The sequence below is a fragment of the Cyanistes caeruleus genome, chromosome 14 (assembly GCF_971803275.1).
Source record: "Cyanistes caeruleus chromosome 14, bCyaCae1.hap1.1, whole genome shotgun sequence".
Classification (NCBI taxonomy): Eukaryota; Metazoa; Chordata; class Aves; order Passeriformes; family Paridae; genus Cyanistes; species Cyanistes caeruleus.
Window position 1 is genome coordinate 13,074,910 of NC_141714.1, and position 16,972 is coordinate 13,091,881.

The following is a 16,972-nucleotide window of genomic DNA, read 5'->3' on the forward strand; positions in this document are numbered from 1 at the left end:
TTTTTTTTATTTACTTTTATTTTTTTTCAAAAATGAATCCCTCGCCAGAATCAGTGAATGAGTGGAGGGGTCCAGCTGGGAGAAGAGCGGGGGTGCACAGACAGCAGGGTGGCAGCAGCCCTGGGGAATGATTGAGGGGCAGTTCTTAGCCATGCTCCCTGCCCCAACCTGTTCCCCTTTCTATCCTGGGAAAGCGAGCCCCTTCAGCTGCACCACTGATCTGTGTATCTCTCTACTGCAATTTAAAGATAATCCAAGTTACAACAGAGTAAGCATGAAGTGAATCAAAAGCAAGAAAAGCTCAGTGCAGAAGTGCAGAGGGGCACATGCCTCTGCAAAGGGAACAGTCGTGACTAGGACAGAAAACAGGATTGACTGCTGTTAAGGCTGGATGTCAAAACCCAGAGAGGCAGCCTCAGGGAGAGGAGATGGGCCAGTGTAAGGCTGTGAAAATGAAAAGGAAGGAACAAAGCTAAATTAAAGAACCAAGGCAGAGCGGAAAGGGGCTTGACTGGGATAAACAGGTAAGGAGGAAAAAGGGTGCATTCAAGAGCAAGCAGGCTGTGGTCTGTTTCCTGGCATCACCTAATCTGATTGGCACAGAGATACAAGAAACAGAGGCTTAAATAGCTCATGGAAGCAGATCTTCAGCTGGAGAAAGCCATCATCACTCAGCAATTAACTCCCTCGCAGGCTCTGTCCCCAAACCCGAAGTGCAGAGCCGTCCCTGCTGAGCACTGCCAATGCAGAACGAAGGAGCACAAGAGGAAGTGCCTTTCCAAGGGTTAACAGACAGCAGAGAACAAGCTGTTCCATGCATTCAGGTCACAAAAAACAGAACTGGGACTCGCCACACGAACCATGCAGACGCTGCTCTGCCAGGATCACCAGGGCTCCAGTGCAGGAGCAGCCAACTCTGCCTGCCAGGAATGAGACTGCAAGGAGTTTCACCTTAAAAACGTGCAAGGACAGCATTAACCCAGGGGAGTATTATTTTGGGAACACTGAGGCATCTGAGAAGACCAGAGACTAGAATCTCTGTTCTGCCTCCCAATATTCTGTGTAGGAAAGGAATAAGGGAAAACTCTTTAGGGGGAAAGTGTGCAGGACCAGACATAAAGTACTCTTTCACCCTTTTTTTGTGCTGTTGAGTGCTGCAGGTTTCCCACTTGTGCTGAATACATAGGTGGAAACAACCCAGAAGACTGGAACTAGAACCCCAGGAATGGTTCAGGGAGGGCAAGAAAATGCTCCTTGACAGGGAGTCATCAGAGGCTAGACTTCCCCTCCAGCATGCAAGACCTCAAACATTGTGTTTCAGAGTGATTCACTGTTTGTGGATCCTTCCTCTGCTCGTGTCCACAGGCAGGTGTGGGCAAAGAAGGCAGGAGCAGCAGCAGGAGTGTGGGGGAATGACCCTCCTTCCAGGTGGGCTACAGCTGGTGAAATCAATCCAGCAGCCCCATAGATGCCCAGGAGTAACAGCACAGCAGACACAATCTCCCACTCTCCCACTCCTTCTGAGGCCTCCCTAAGCATGCCACTGTTCACCTGCTTGCTATTCCCCATCCACCTCCATGCCTAGTGCTTGCCCAGTCTCTGCAGCACTTTTGAAAGATTCATGTGCCCACACCACCTTTTGGCAGGGACCTGCAGAGCTCCACTATGACTCATGAGAAGGGAAAGACCTTCTCTAAGTCCCTAGCCACAGTCATGCCCTTATGTCCCTGCTATTCCCTTGGCTGGTTTTGTGATACGCTGCAGCCTGAGCATCAATCTCTTCCCATAGACACATGCTTTTTGGGGCTTCTAGTATCAGCAGTGAACTTAAAATCTACGTACATCAGTTTACAAAGCTTATTTTCCTGTTAAATAAAGAGAAGGGGCAGAGTGAAACAGAGTAATTGCAGGATGAAATGCCACAATTTCCAACCCTTTCTGGGAGCTTGACATGGCAAGTCTCATTTCCAACCCCAGGCTTGGGAGAAAGCTTGCAATTAAAAAAATTAACAGTGACCTTGAATACAATGGCTACAGTTTAACTAACCCACATTCAGGCTTTGTTAATCAAGAAGCCCTTCTGTAAACTACAGCACAAAGGCACTTTTCCAAAGATCAGGTTACCTCAGCCCAGCCACACCAGAAAATTTAGAGACCTTTATTTAAAAGCTTGGAAGAGTTCTCCACTGCTGAAACGGCCCTATTTGCTCTTCACCCTCTGCTCTGCAAGGACCAAGGTGAGCAGAAGCCTGGCTCAGCCCATGGCTAAGGCAGGGCTTGCAGTTAAGCAATAACAACCATGAAGCATTTCCAAGGCACTGATGACCAGCTGGGTGGGGTTACATCATATCCATGGACCTATTCAGCATCTCAACCTCTGGAACTGCACAGCAGAGGCTGCACCAAGATTATAAAACAAAATGAGAAGATACTTTTAAAACATGCATCTTTCAAGGCTCTGGAGAGCCTTACAGCTACATCTTCACAGATAATCACATCACAGGTGCAGGACAAAGTTAGCAAGTAAGTGCCCAGAGCTAATGAGCCAGTTTACCCATTTACCTAGCAGAGAAGTATTTTTTACCCTCCATTCCATAGTAATGTTACTTTGACAGGTGCAGTGCCCACAGTAAATACTATGTCTGTACCATATTCTGAATTACCCCTTTAGGGATGAAAGCAAAGATACATATTCAGGGAATAGATGTTTCCTGCAGCCTCCTGCACAGCTTGCAGCTTCAGAAAATTAAGATGACTGCAAGAGCAAAGGCTGATACTGCTCCTAAAGCAGAACTTATTTGGTATCATTATTCAAAGGCCAGTTAAACTGGAGAGTTGGCTACTCTGGACTCTTTCCTTCTTACTTTTTTATAGATTATAGAGCAAAATAAAAATTGCAAAGAAATGTCCTGGAAATACCATGTGGCCTAGGACACTGAGTCTAACTTTGCCCCTCTCCTTAAATTGTTACCCTTAACAAAATATCAACTGCATGTCTTTGCTCTTATTGACTAGCTGGAATACCACTGAAATGCGGTGGCAGCTGGTAATTAGTATTTTTAACTCTTGGGCAGTGTTTTTTATGGCAGTAGTTCCTGCTGGGGTTGGTTTTAACATGCTGTCCTCAATCCTCTGGAAGGCTCACCAAGACCACATAAGATGAAGACATCTGTGTATGTGGATGGACCAAGGTCTTAGAAGTGTTATCAGACTACAAAAGAGCTATGAGCTCCAAATGGTCTTGTTTCCATCCAGGCAGATGTTCAGCATTGTAGATTTGTGCAGTTTCCCCATCATTCTCCTCTCTTGGCAGTTTTAATTGCTAGATCAGCACATCCCCCAAGCTCCACACTATTTCTGCCCAGCCTGAGCTCTGCCTGCAGACAGGAAGGCTCTTTTTGTCTGGATCTTTGTTCTTTCAACATAATCTAAATATCATTCCCTTAACACCTGATTTAGTATTTCAACCCCTTTAATTACACACAGTGAGATTTTATCGGAAATCTGATTATTATTTGAAAGTCTGAGCATTTCATCCCAGCCTCAGAATTGATCTATTGACTGCCTTTAAATCTCACATTTTAATTTAACATTTAACACTTTATACCCGCATTAATTACATTTCCCATGATCGATATCAACAAACACCATCTCTGGCCCTCTCCTGACAGAGAGACCTTGGAGACCCTGCTCTGCCAAACACTCAAGACAGCTTTGCTCTTGGACATGGATATTTACGGGGCTGATCTATCCAGTGGAAGAGGAAGAGAAAGGAAAAAGTCATGAGAAACATAAGTAGTGAGTAAGTAGCAAGGTTTAGTAAGCAACACCACCGGAGGAGATGTGCAGGTGCAGAGCTGGCCATGGTGGTGGCATGGGGACTGGCCCAGCCCCAGGATGTGGGGAGCAGAGACTCCAGCCAGCTCAACATCCATCTGTCCCACTCCCACCTTGGCTGGAGGGAAACTGGGCTCTGAAGCAGGGAACCACCAAGTACAGGCTCCATTGTAATTCCTGCTCACTCCAAACAGTGGGTGAGCTGGGCTTGGCTTGTCCAAGAGCTGCACACAAGCACTAGGCCACGAGAAATTCCTGACTGGCTTGGTATCTCCTGGCATTTAACCAGCCTGCAGGTCTAGTCCTCCTGTTTGCCTCCACACAGCACAAGAGGAAGAGCAAAGTGCCCCTCTGATTTCTGAGTCTAGCAGATCTCTTATTAGCAGACACAAACTGTACAGACCAATTAAGGAAGACACCAGTCATGCTGCCTTTCTATCCAGCCACTGCCAGTCTCAAAGGTGGCTGCTAGAAGGCCCTGGATCCAGCTTTGCCAGGAGGACAGTACCAAATCTCTTTCTCTAAGCCATGGGAAGCAGAACTGGCTGTGCTTGAGGAGGGTCAGGTCCTCCTTGTACCCAGTCTGCAATGCATTTGTTTGTGTTGCGACTGGAGATAGAAGATGACATTGTCCCCAGTACCGCAGAAAACAGGAATATTTATCCCTGAATAATTTCTCTAGCATATTGAGCACAAGTCATTCTTATGCAAAGACTGCCCTGTACAGCTGCCAAGGTCAGTAAGACCTTGCTTTATTTGCTGCATAAGGGCTGGCTGCGCAAGTTTTACCTTGTACATATTTTTCCATGTGTTGTCTTAGATTTCCTTGCTGCTAGTGTCTATGCATCTTGCTGTCTGTTCAGTAGGTCATGCTACCTTCTCTGGCTGTTAATAATGACTACCCAATATCCAGTGCTCCAGAACAGTCAAAATTCCAGCAAACCAACTCTTACAGTATGTTTAATTCAAAAGACAGCAAGAACAACATTGAATAACAATTTTCAAGGAAAACATGCTCCACAGCTTTTGCTAACAACATCAATATGTTTCTCTTTTCAGGGGGTCGTGACCTGCTATCCACTCACACAGACATCACTGTTCACATTCTAGTATCTACATACAGATGATTTTTTGTGCAAGGATTGCATTCAACCACATGGCACTGCCTGCACACACAGGCTCTGGATTACAATATCAGTAAGTGCAGTCTTCAGGAAGCAGACAAGTACTGAAGAGCCTGGGCTTAAATAGATGACAGGATCTGAAAATAATTTCTTATGCTTTTTAAACTGCAGACACATTTTTACAGACTACAGCCAATAGTTATACCTAGACTAAGGATTGTCCTTCTCCCCAGTTTAGTAAATCCTGTGACATTGCAGGTACAACAGTCAAATTTAGATATTCACACAAGGAAGAAAAATAGTATTTTGAAACTGTACGATATCATGATACTGCAAAACTCAAAGTTCTTGACATTTAACCCAAGCAGCTCCTTTGCAGTAGATGAGAATTAAGTAAGCTACCTGAGGTCAGTGACAACTTAGGAAATCTTGTCAGAAGCTTGCCCTGCTCAGGAAGCACCCTGCCTCACCCCAGCCTCTGAACCCACATCAGTGGTGAGATGGCAAACAAAAAGTCTAACACAGCCCCTGATCCACCAGGAGCAATGCAGCAAAGTCTCACAGCAAGCCAAATTTCTTGCTGGTTTATCTCCCCACACCTGATCCACCACAGCAGCATTTGGTGATGAGCTCTGGCTGATTGTCTGATGCAAACAAGCTTCCAGCCAGTGAGATGATCTGGTGTGGTGGGAACAGCAAGCCAGGACCCCACACAACGGCTCATACTTCCTTCTTCCAGCTCAGAAATCAAGCTGTTTTAACTGCCTCACTTTGCCCCCCAATATTGCTTGAACCCCATTCACAGTTTACAGCTAATAACACTAATGTCACATCACCCTGAGTGCTACAAACTCCTCAGGGTAGAAACCCTCTTCCCCTTTACCCTGCAGCAGTCTCTGACCTTGCTAAAACTCCACAGCCATTTCCAGTAACACAAACCATCACTCAAACTTAAACACATCCTGGTGCCAGCAGTCTCTCAACTGGAGACAGGCAGCACTACAATGGGGCTGCACAGAGGGGTTAAGAAGCACTGCTGAAAAGGGATGCAAACAAGGACTCCAGGCTCTGAGCAAGCACACTCTGCCATACAAAAGGTGAGCATCACTTGTGAGCAAGAGCTGTCTGGCTGAGTATACTGCCTTTGTTAACAGAGAAGGCTACATGATGGAGTGGGCTAATTAACTGCATTTTACTTTGGGAAACCCAGGCTTAAATCCTGGCTCTTGTCACAGTTGAAAATGAATTTAGGGACTAGAATAAAGGCCAAGATAATTTATTTTCTACAAAATCATCAAACAGTTGCCCATCCCCTGACAGAGAGGCCCAGAATTCTATGTGAGGCTACTACTGCTTATGCAGTTCTTTCTCCAAATATGAAAGTTACTAACTGACTGATGTGAGTGGTGATCACAGCTACTCATGCTGCTTAGCTGGACTGAGCACCCCAACGTGATGAACCTTACCATTCAACATGGCCTGCACTTCATGATGCAGTGCCACACGGGTTGCAGATCCTACAGGGAGGGACATCATGCCTGACAGGATTTAAAATTCAATTTTCATACAGAGTTATTTATCCCTTAACTTTGAAGAGCTAAAGCACAGCTCTGGTGAAACTCTAGTTACTTCACTGGAAAACCACTAGGACTGGTTGTGGTCCAAGGGAGCTGAGGGTAATTTCCCCACTTCCTCCCAGTTGAAGGCAGCCCAGCAGAGCCAGGAGGGAAGTGAGTACTTTCCCCATAAAGTAATTCTCTATTTTTATCATGCTAAGAAAGTTTTTCATTTGGAAACTAAAACTCCTGCTTCAGGAAGAAGCTAAGCACCCTCTTCCTTTCTGATTTATACCACAGAAGTGTTCATCTAATCAAATCAGCCATTTTTTTCTGAAAAGCTGAAAGGAATCATTGTGGAAAAAAATCAGAACAGCAGACCAGCTCCTGAAGGTCTCCAGGCAAGAAGTACAGATGAATTACATTCCTGACTCTGGAGGTGGCATGCTCCTTCATACTACTGTTTGCAGTGTCACCTCACCCATCCCAAAGAACAGAGATCCCTGGTGGCAGAGCATTTCTGAGAACAGCATACTTAATGTGTAAGCAGCAGCTAATGATCATGAAGCACAGTTTTGGGCACAATATGCTGTTCTACCAAAGTATGGGGTTAGTGCTTCTGAAGTGCCATCATTCTCCTCTTTCCTTCTCTTTCAAAAAAGAGAGGCAGCCTCTAACAGCTCCACCAGCACAACTGAATTTGGGTAGGAAGACACAATGGAGGTCAAAAGGAGCACAGAAACATTTTCTGAAGCAGCTTCCAGCACATAATGCTGCAACATACAGCACAGCTCAGCAATACAGCACCTTTCATCTGCACCAAGCAGGAGACCCAGACACTTAACCCTCCAAAACAACAAAGCAAGGGGTGGGTGCTGTCATCACAGTAGGGTTTTACACCAAGCCAAAGGTTTGTGTGGGAGGCTTCCCTTGAACAGCAGAAGAGGAAAGCTTAAGTCAGACTTCTATCCAAAAAAGTCAGGCTCAGGGGGAAGGGATCAGTCAGAAGACACCCATGAACTGGAGCAGCAGCTGTGTCCTGGGGCTCACAGAGAACTCAGCGACCAGGAGGTTCCTGCTACCAGACACAGTGAGATTCCCAAGGCCAACCCAAATTCTGCAAGTAAGGGCCATGCATCTCCCCCCACTGTTATCTTTAAATCCTCTTTACTCTGCAGAGCTATTCTCCACCCTCCTTCCCTTTTAATCAGGCCTGACCTACAGATGTCAGCCTCATTTCAGCTAAGTCAACACAACTGCCACATCTAGGATGCTGTTACAGGAAAAACCTTACACTCTTGGCTGGATTCCAGAGTCTACTTCTTGGTCTAGACCTGACCTCGTTCCTTTTCTGCAAGCTTAATCCTATACCTTAAGGGCACAGTGAACACACAGCGACTCCAACATGGGCCTGTCTATGCTCAGTCTCCCCTTCAGCCTCGTAGAGACTCTTTTGATCATCCTACACAAATAGTAATAATTATTGACAGGAGGCTCCCTCAAAACTGATTGTTCTTAAAAACCACACATGTTCAAAAGCCAAAAAGCAAACAAAACACACAGTACTTTCTGAAAGCTGAATCTTACCCTAGAGCTCACCCAACAGGACATGAATCTTAAATCAACAGTCCCCAGAGTTTCCTCAGAAGCAGCTCTGGCCTCACACTGAAACCATAGCCAAGTTTGGTATACCCAGCTTCATCTAAAGGTTAGAATGGGGATGAAACCAACCTTAAAAATAATTTCTATCCAATGCCTCTTTCATGGGCAGTAATACCTTCCACTAAAACAGGTTGCTCAAAGCCCTATCCAACCCGGCCTTGTGCACTTATTCATCCTTTGTCAGAAACACAATTCAAAACATCAATTGAACACAAAGGACTTGAACCATCACCCCCCAACAGCACAGCTCAGTGACCTGCTGCAATGGTACAGTCAAAGAGCAAGCTGGTTCCTCTATTTTACCACACATGGCCTGGTCCCTGCTGTCCCCACCCCATGTAGCCAATATGCAGGAGGCACAGGCTAGAGATAGATGGACAACAGCTTGTCCTATCTTGCCCAAACACACCATACAAACAGGGCAGCAACACTGAGCAGGATCCAACTCCTGCACTCCATCTTGTGACCCAAAAACCTTGACCCCAGCCACACATCAGTAGCAGCAGTGGGAATATCAAACCACAAATAAGGTATTAGTAGCTAATTTGTTATCTGCTTATTCCAAGAAGGCAGCTAGCTGTGGATTCAACCTTCAGGCAACAACGCAGGTTTTTGTTAGCTCTCAAAAACATTTGCACGGTGCTTTGTTAAGTGTTTGTGGGCGATGTTCAAAACCCCAATTATCTGTATCTGACACGATGCTGAACCATTACTCTCATAATTCACAGGAGCTGTAAAAGCAAAACTCCATCAAGGCTAAGAAGAACCTTTGGATCAAATTGTCTGAGTTCTGAAAGAATCCCTGAATATGTGCTGCAAGAAATCCTCCATACAAACACACCTTTCATATCATGGGAGAAGGAGGGGAGGGAGAGAAAAAGAGATTAAAACCAAAAGCCAGATCCTCAGGTAACAGAAAAATCAGAGGTTCTCCCTCAGTTTACAGTACCACAAATTTGAGCCAAAGGTGCTTTTAAAGTCCTTTTATGAAACATTTTAATCTTTCTACCTGCTATGTGTGCAAGCTAGGCAGTGCTTTTCAGAGAAATTATTTATTCAGCTTTGCAGTGACTAACCTGAATTTCCAGACTGCTTCAAAAGAAAAACTGAAGCATTTCTTTACAAAAGGCAAACAGCATTAGACTTCTTCCCTCCTTGTTTTTCCTTCTCTTTTTTCCTCCATTCCTCAGCTGAAACATCTCTACCTCTCATCTAATAAATAAACAAATTACGTATCTTTCCATAAAAATATGTTCTTCCCTTCACCTCCATGCCAAAAATGTGCTGACAATTTCTTATTTTTTCTTTTATTTTTTTTGCTGACGCCACTCAGAATAAATTCCTTTCCTTTTATTTTAAAATGATTTTTCAGTTTAGCTACATACATGAAAAAAACAGCAAGCCTTACATCACTGGCTACAGTCTTACAACCTGGAATAAACTGATCACCATGCTGAAAAGCATGGGATTACCAAGGGTTTGGCATTAGTGGGATACCCTGGGAGAAACAGCCACAGTCAAAAGGAAATTACAGGGTCAGTGAAAGCTGCCACACTGTTGCATGAACTGCCTCAATGTTACTTCCCACTAAGTAAGAAGCATCACAACAATTACATAAAATTAAGGCTTTAATCCAAGCCATCAAATGAAGGACCAGTTCCAAAAGCCATGGACTCACCAGGATACGCTTCCCTGCAGCCAGGGTAGGTGTCCTGAGGACAGGGAGCTCAGGCAGCACACACCTCTCTTCACCATGCCTTCACTATGTGCCTGCCACAGGGGAAGCAAAGTCACAAATAGCAGGTCTGGCTTAAGGCAAGGTTTAAGGTTCTTACAACTGTATTTCACCAGGAGTAAGCTCTAACTCTGCCATGTGGAGGGCAGATGTACATTTTCTTGGGTGGAGATGCCCTCTACTCAACCCAGCCTAAGACCTTCACTTACACGGGGCAGTGATTAGGGGATTCAGGTCATAAGCAAGCAGATCTCACACTTTAATTCTCTCTCTCATTTTGGTTGCCTGGATCTCCAGGATGAGCAACATCACAATTCCTACAGAAACCTAAGGTCGTGTGCACCAGCTCTCTCCCTCAGAAGAGGGAAATGCATGAGGCTGATCGTGAAAACCTCCCACCCATAGATGTCAGATGTGCCACAGCACTCTTTCCCCACACTGAAAGCTCCAAACAACAATCCTAAAGCCAGTCTTGCCTCCTCACCTCCACAATCCAGCTAACAATACTGCATCAAATTCATCAATACCATTGCATTTGTACTGCCCCTCTGGTAAACCATCCAGAAAATTGTGCATCCAAAACCATAACAGCCTTCACCATCTCTCACTCTTTCAGCTTCCACCTAAGATCACCTTGGTGAGAATCTCTTTGGCAACACAGATTCAAAACCATCCTAAAACCACCCACAGAAGGGTATCAGATTGCAACCCTTGTTTCACTCTACTGTAAGCATCATGCAGGATTAACCCCTTGCTAAACGATCTGGGACTATGGTTACATGCTCCCAGATTTGCTACTTACTTATGGCAGCTTTCACTACCTGCTGTCCAAAAATACAGAAGAAAAATTTGTGCCCTTGGGAGCTCGTAGTCTGAAGGCACAGGTCAGGAGAAACACTCTGTTCTTATTAATGCAGGTCTACTGAGAACTGGGAAAAAAAGAAGCCATGTCTGTGTGCTTCTCAGAAGCAGATTATGTTTAATAATACAAAGATTACTGGCATTAAATGAATTTAAATTCATTCTTCTATCATTCAGAATATTAAGGATTTTTACCTTCCTCCCAGAATGACTCCCATTTGTAGTCAGCCTCACTTTCAGTCTATCACAAAGTTACTATATTTGGACAATAATTACCACAGTGGACTTCTCCCCTTTGACAGTTTTGATGTACTCGGAGTCTTATAAAAAAAAGTATTTGTAGCATTAGTTTAATCTAAAAAAAAAAAAAAAAAGGAAGATAGGATGCTTACAATTGCTGCATAAATTTCTGAAGAAGTTTCTGCAATCCTAATGGGTTCTTTGCCTATCAACAGGCAAGGGGAAAGTCTCACTTGTGCAGTAGTAGTGTCACTCCTGCAGACAGAACAAGTAGTGCCCAGCCCTGGGCTCTGCCACGGAGAGGGAGCTGACACTCACCAGCATGGAACATGCCACAACACCAGCACGTGTCACAGGCACATGGGACCAACAAAAAAGTGTCTTGCTGGTGACCAAAACTTGATTTGAAATTCAAGTTGCTCCTCACTAATATTCAGATTCAAACTAAAGACGCTGCTCTGCACCACATCACTAGGAATTTAATGGTTTTACAGCCTGCACCAAAAAACTGAAAATGGAGCACAGTAACAGCAGCAAAGCCAAACATAGATTTATTTTCATGAGAAAAAACTTCTGAAATTTAAATTTCAGTTCAACTGTAAAGTCCCTCTCCCCAGTCATTATGACACTGACAAAGAAATATCTCAGGAAGCTCAAGAGAAAGCCATCAGAAAAGCAAGTCACCAGTCATGTGTTTACTGCTGATCACAAATGATTGCTCTAAAGAAGCATCTCACAAGTGTTTGAATCTACGTTTTACTGATAAAAAGGGAACTTCATGTCAAAAAAACTGTAAATTGCTGCCAGTCAGTCCCAAATCTGGCATGCTTGGCTGGACTGTGGCATTCCCCACTTGCTCTCCTGGCCTCTACACTGGGAAGTCAAGCCAAAGCACCCCCACACCTACAAAACAGGAATAAGTGGGCAGTTGTGTGAAATGTAGTGTGTGGTGAATTGCTGCTGCATGGGATTGGTCCAACTCAGCTGCCCAGTCCTTTTGTTTCAAAAAGGGAATTACTGCTGCTAAAAAGCACCTGCCTTAGCTCACAGCCTTATGCAATGGATGCTCTGAGCATTTTTCTAATTAAATCAGTACATAATTATTAGAGGGTTTTATTGACCCAAAAAACCCCAGCACCCTGCAAAAGGCCACCAGAGACTGACTCAGCCTCACCCATGCAGACGCTCTCCTGCAGCACTGGGCACCCTCCAGCTCTGCTCTCACCACCTTTTCCAGCTGATCCAAGCACAGGCTGCATTAGCCCAGGCATCATTCCTGACCTCTCCCTCAGCCACGACAAGCTTTCATGAGACTGACAAAGCAGAGGAAAGAGGACAGCAGCAGTGAGGAAAGAGAACACACCTTTCAGTGCCAAAAAACATATGAAGTGCGTGAAGAAGCAGGCTTAGCTCCTCGTGGCACCCATGAAGCCAAGAGCACTTGGCACAGCCTGGGAGCTCAAGCAGCCAACAGCTCCGGCTTGGCAATGCCCCATTGTCAAGAGGTTTCCACCTCTTGTCCCAAATATACACATTCCCCGCAAGAGGCTCCAAGACCCTGGGGAAAACTTTATCATGTAAGCTGGCATGAAAAACGGTGTCACCACCCAACTAGGGGTACCTATTACAGTCTCTACATCTGGGCCAAATTTAGAAATCTAGGTATCTCTAGAAAATCAAGATGGGTATCACTGTACAGAAAATAAATAAATCTGTTATTAAGCACACAAGAAGCTTCCCTGTACCTTATTAATAGGTCTCAAGGTCTTGTTAGAAGGATAACTTTCCACCTAACACAGGGCACAGAATGAATTTGACATTTGGCAGCAGCATCCTCATTCCAACCTTGGTACCTGAGTGTCAGCTACTGAATGAGTCATATTACAACACAGTCACCAGAGCTGGAAAGTCCCCAACCCAGCAGGTCTCTCCCTTCAGCAAGGTTCATAAAACCTCATACAGAATTTTCCCTACAGGCCATATTCATCTCCACAGTCTCAGAAGAAACTGTGGATCACAGCTACTCAACCCACTGCTCTCCAGACCCTGAAAATCATGATGAAGGTGGCCAATCCCATGTGAGAGACACCCAAGAGAGGTGCCCTGGGCAGACTGGTCCAAGGAGTGTGCAGTTCAGGCACGAGGAGGAGTGGGGATAACCGGTCTGCACTTCTAAGCAAGAGGGAGAGGCTGGCTGCACCCAGAGGCAGCAGGGGAGGTGTCACCTCACTGCAGAGATGCAGGAGGGAATGGGCTTGCTGTTATCCTGCAGGAGAGCAGCCCGCTCTGGTTTCCTTATTTACATGACCTGAAGTGCAGCTTCCTCAAGCACCATGTGAAAGGTGCTGCTTCATTAGCCAGACCACGCCTGGGCACTTGGGACACTGCCAAAGTTAGCTCATTACCGAGGCTCTGCTTAACGAAGGGCACTGAGGTTGTCACACCAAGTGCTTCACTGAGTAATTAGTCAAGCCAAATTCATCAGTGATGGACTTGGTCTGAGGAACAAGCAGAGTACACGGAATGGAGGCGTATGTTTATGGATCCAGGAGCCAAGTGCAAACGCGAAGTGGAGATTCCAGTGCCAAAACCTGGGCAGTCTGTCCAAGGGCATGGAGGCTTCACAAAACACCTTCCTCAGTCAGACACAACTCCAGCATCCGGAGGTTTAAGAGAAAGGAGGATAAACCATCTATAACCCTGTGAACGGCTCCATGCTACTGTTTCTGTTTTGTTCATCAAAAATAATTTCACTGAAATGTATCTGAATGCAATACAAGCCCCCTGGGCCAGCACTGCTTATTACTGTTTATATAAAAATGTTCAGACTATATTTGAAAGAAGCCCACTGATACCTGGTATGGCCATAGAAAGATTTATTCACCCGGACTTGCTGGCTGCAGAATAGGAGATCCTACAACTGAGCAACTTAAGAGTGACCAGCACTGATTAAAGAGTTCTCACCAAATTTTGGGGAAACCCCAACACCTCTGCTGCCCAAGCAGCAAAGAGCTCAAAGAGCCTGGTTCTCTCTCCTCCATCAGTTCTGCACCCTATGGCCTGCAGTAACATTTTGCATGCTGTGGAATAACCTGGTGCTCTGGAGAGCACCTCCCAGCCGCAGCCCGGCAGTCAGCCACAGCGCAGAGCTTGTCCTTTACTGAGCAGGATTTCCCATCAATGGTATGGAGATGTTTTACAGCTCACTCTTCCAGCCTTTAGGACCATTTTAACAACTGGTCCATCAACCCACACAGGCTCCTCCCAGCATCACAGCTCTGCATTGCACAAACACATCTCACCACCACACAAGCCCCAGAACCTTCCACCAAAACATTACCAAACGCTTCACAAGCACTAATGAATTAAGTCCCAGCATCCCATTTAACTCCAGGAGCAGAGAAGCAGGCTGAGGTGTCCCCATCTCCCTGTGAGCCTGCTGAGGAACCAGGCATGGCAGACAGACCTGCCAGCTCCCTCCCTCTGCTCAGCTACAGACCTGTGAGATATTTCAAAGGCTCTTTCCAAAACAGAAGGAGAAAAAAATAAAAAGCTTTCTGTTTTCCTTGAAAAGCAGGTCGTGCAACAAAGAAAGCACTAATAAAGGTTTCACCATCCAAATTAAAAGTCAAAGGCAGCAATGAAGTGTCTCTGAAATATAAGAAACACGTTGTGTACGGTGTGAAATTTATTGCTGCCTAGCAGAATGAAGCCAAACATTTTAATATGGAAAAACACCGCTACTTTTGACCAAAACAGATTGGGAACAGGAAGTAAAAACAAATCACCCAGCTGCGGCCTCCCTGCTCTAAGAGGAGCAGCAGCCAGTGTTTCCTGCCCACCCTCACCCTGTCCATGGCTGCCAAGGTCTGCACACTGTTTGCTCAGGGGCCAATCCCACCTAAAACAGACAGTTTGTTATTAAAGCTGTTGTAGGCAAGACCAGGCCTTTATTGAAGGGGATTCAGCTGGGAAGAGCCAGGAAAATGAAACTGCAGGAATCACCCCAAATGCTGCATCCATTTGCAAACTGCACAGGGACAGGCTCCCCTACAAGGAGATTCCCCTTCTTTCAGTGGCTCTCTACACTTTCATCAGCCAAATTCCTGACTCAGGACAGGCATATTTCAGGAGTTAATTTTGGTTTTACTACATCATCACCAGCAAACCCTGAGAAATTAAGTCAAGCCTCAATTGGCTCAAGACATAATTGCATTTCTCTTAAATAATAGCTTCGCATTATTTCATTTTTGTTGTTTTTTTTTTTTCTTTTGAGATCGTGCATATTACATTCTAATTATATTTTAAAGCTTTTATTTGCAGCTACAGGAATAACCCAGAAAGACATACAGATGAGCTAATTTTCAAATCATCACTTATGAAGTACATGAAGCTTTAAAAAAAATGACAGATAGACCAAAGAACTTGGGAAAAAAAGAAGAAACACGCAGAACTGAAAGTCCATTATCTCTTTTGTTAAAGCCAGTAACTTAGTGCCAATGAGAACGGCTTTAAGACCTCAGCAGAGCAAATGCTGAGTATCACACATGTAATACAGCAGAAAATGCCATTTGCACAAATGCTACACACTGAACAGCAGCTCAGAACCTGGTATTCTGACTAAAATTCTGCTTTCAGCAAATCTCATAAGTACCATTTTTATCAGCTCAAGCAGATTTTTCCTACAAGATTTTAAAAGATTACATGCCAGGTGTAGAATACTTCATAAAGCAGAATTAGATTTTTGCCGTGCATGGTTTATTTTAATTTTTTTTTTTATATATATATATATAATAGCAACTAGCAAATTACAGCCATTAGTATGACACTGCCTTCACAGCAGATTTATGGCAGCATTACCAAAAGCAGAATTTCAACCAACAACACTTCTGGATAACACAGACATCTGCAGAACCAAGGGGGGGAAAAAAGCACATAAGCATGCACAACCACACATTTTGTGTATTACTATCCAAGACTTTTACAAGGATGGGTGTTTTGTGCCACTGTTCTGCAAGACAGTACCCTGAGCATGCACAAGGGTATGGTACAGCCTCCTGCACACAGCGACCTCCAGTCCTACCTCATATTCTTTTAAATCCCTCACCTTCATGCTCATAAATACAGCTTTGGCAGAGGAGCTGCACTGCAAGGAAGAACCCCACACTCCTGTTACAGTGCTACATGAAATCCTCCCTCTGCCCCAGCAAGCTCCCAGCAAAAATATCCAAGTTTATCACGCCGAGGAAGGAACAATAAGTGGGAGTCCAAGAAGGCAGTCAGAAGTACCGCCAAAAAATCAGAGCTCTTTCTCAAAAAAAGGCCCTCCCTTAGGAAGGCTGCCAATCAAGCTCGATCACGAGGCTGTTTTCCGAGGGTGAATAGAGTTCTTATTGACACAGCTTATGTCTGCAGCATGCAGCCCTCCACAAGGCTTTCAAGAGCAGATCGGATTACACAGACACATTCTCTCTGATTTTATGCATTCAGAAGCCCTCAGACATAAAATACCCGGCTCAGAAGGCCACCGCTTTTTCCGCTTGCTATCGGCCTACGTACTTTTACAGAAAAAAAAACCCCAAGCAAACAGATCCTGGCACCTTTACTTGGGCTCCCAAGGCCCTCACCCTCACACAGCAGGGCCTTATAATTTGCTGGCCAAGCCACAGATTCACCCCATGTGAATAATACAAAACGACTCATTCCCATGGTGAGTACTTAGCATCAGAATGAGAGAAGGGAAAAAACAAATAACTGCTGACACCATTTAAAATGGGAGACGATAACATCAACACTGCTCTGGGTAGACAATCCTTCCTGGAAGATGGCATGGAAAAAGGGGAGGATACACACCTTTTAAAAGAACAACACCGCTGCATAGCTTAGCAGGCAAGGGGTGACCAACCACAAGCATCACAAGCACAAATTCAGGTAAATCATCTATCCAGGAGCAGCAA

General features: G+C 44.9%; 1 protein-coding gene across 25 annotated transcripts in view; it reads right to left on the minus strand.

The window, feature by feature from the left end:
* Nucleotides 1-16,972, minus strand: part of MBNL3 (muscleblind like splicing regulator 3) — an 87,923-nt gene that overhangs the window by 66,008 nt on the left and 4,943 nt on the right. For 2 of the 25 annotated variants that reach the window (XR_015276513.1, XM_086850975.1), the window contains exon 1: nucleotides 9,858-9,949. The exons of the other annotated variants lie outside the window; for them this stretch is intronic. The gene's annotated coding sequence lies outside the window, so the exon portion shown is untranslated. Of the gene's footprint in view, nucleotides 1-9,857; nucleotides 9,950-16,972 lie in introns of those variants that run through there. 25 annotated transcript variants of the gene reach the window in all.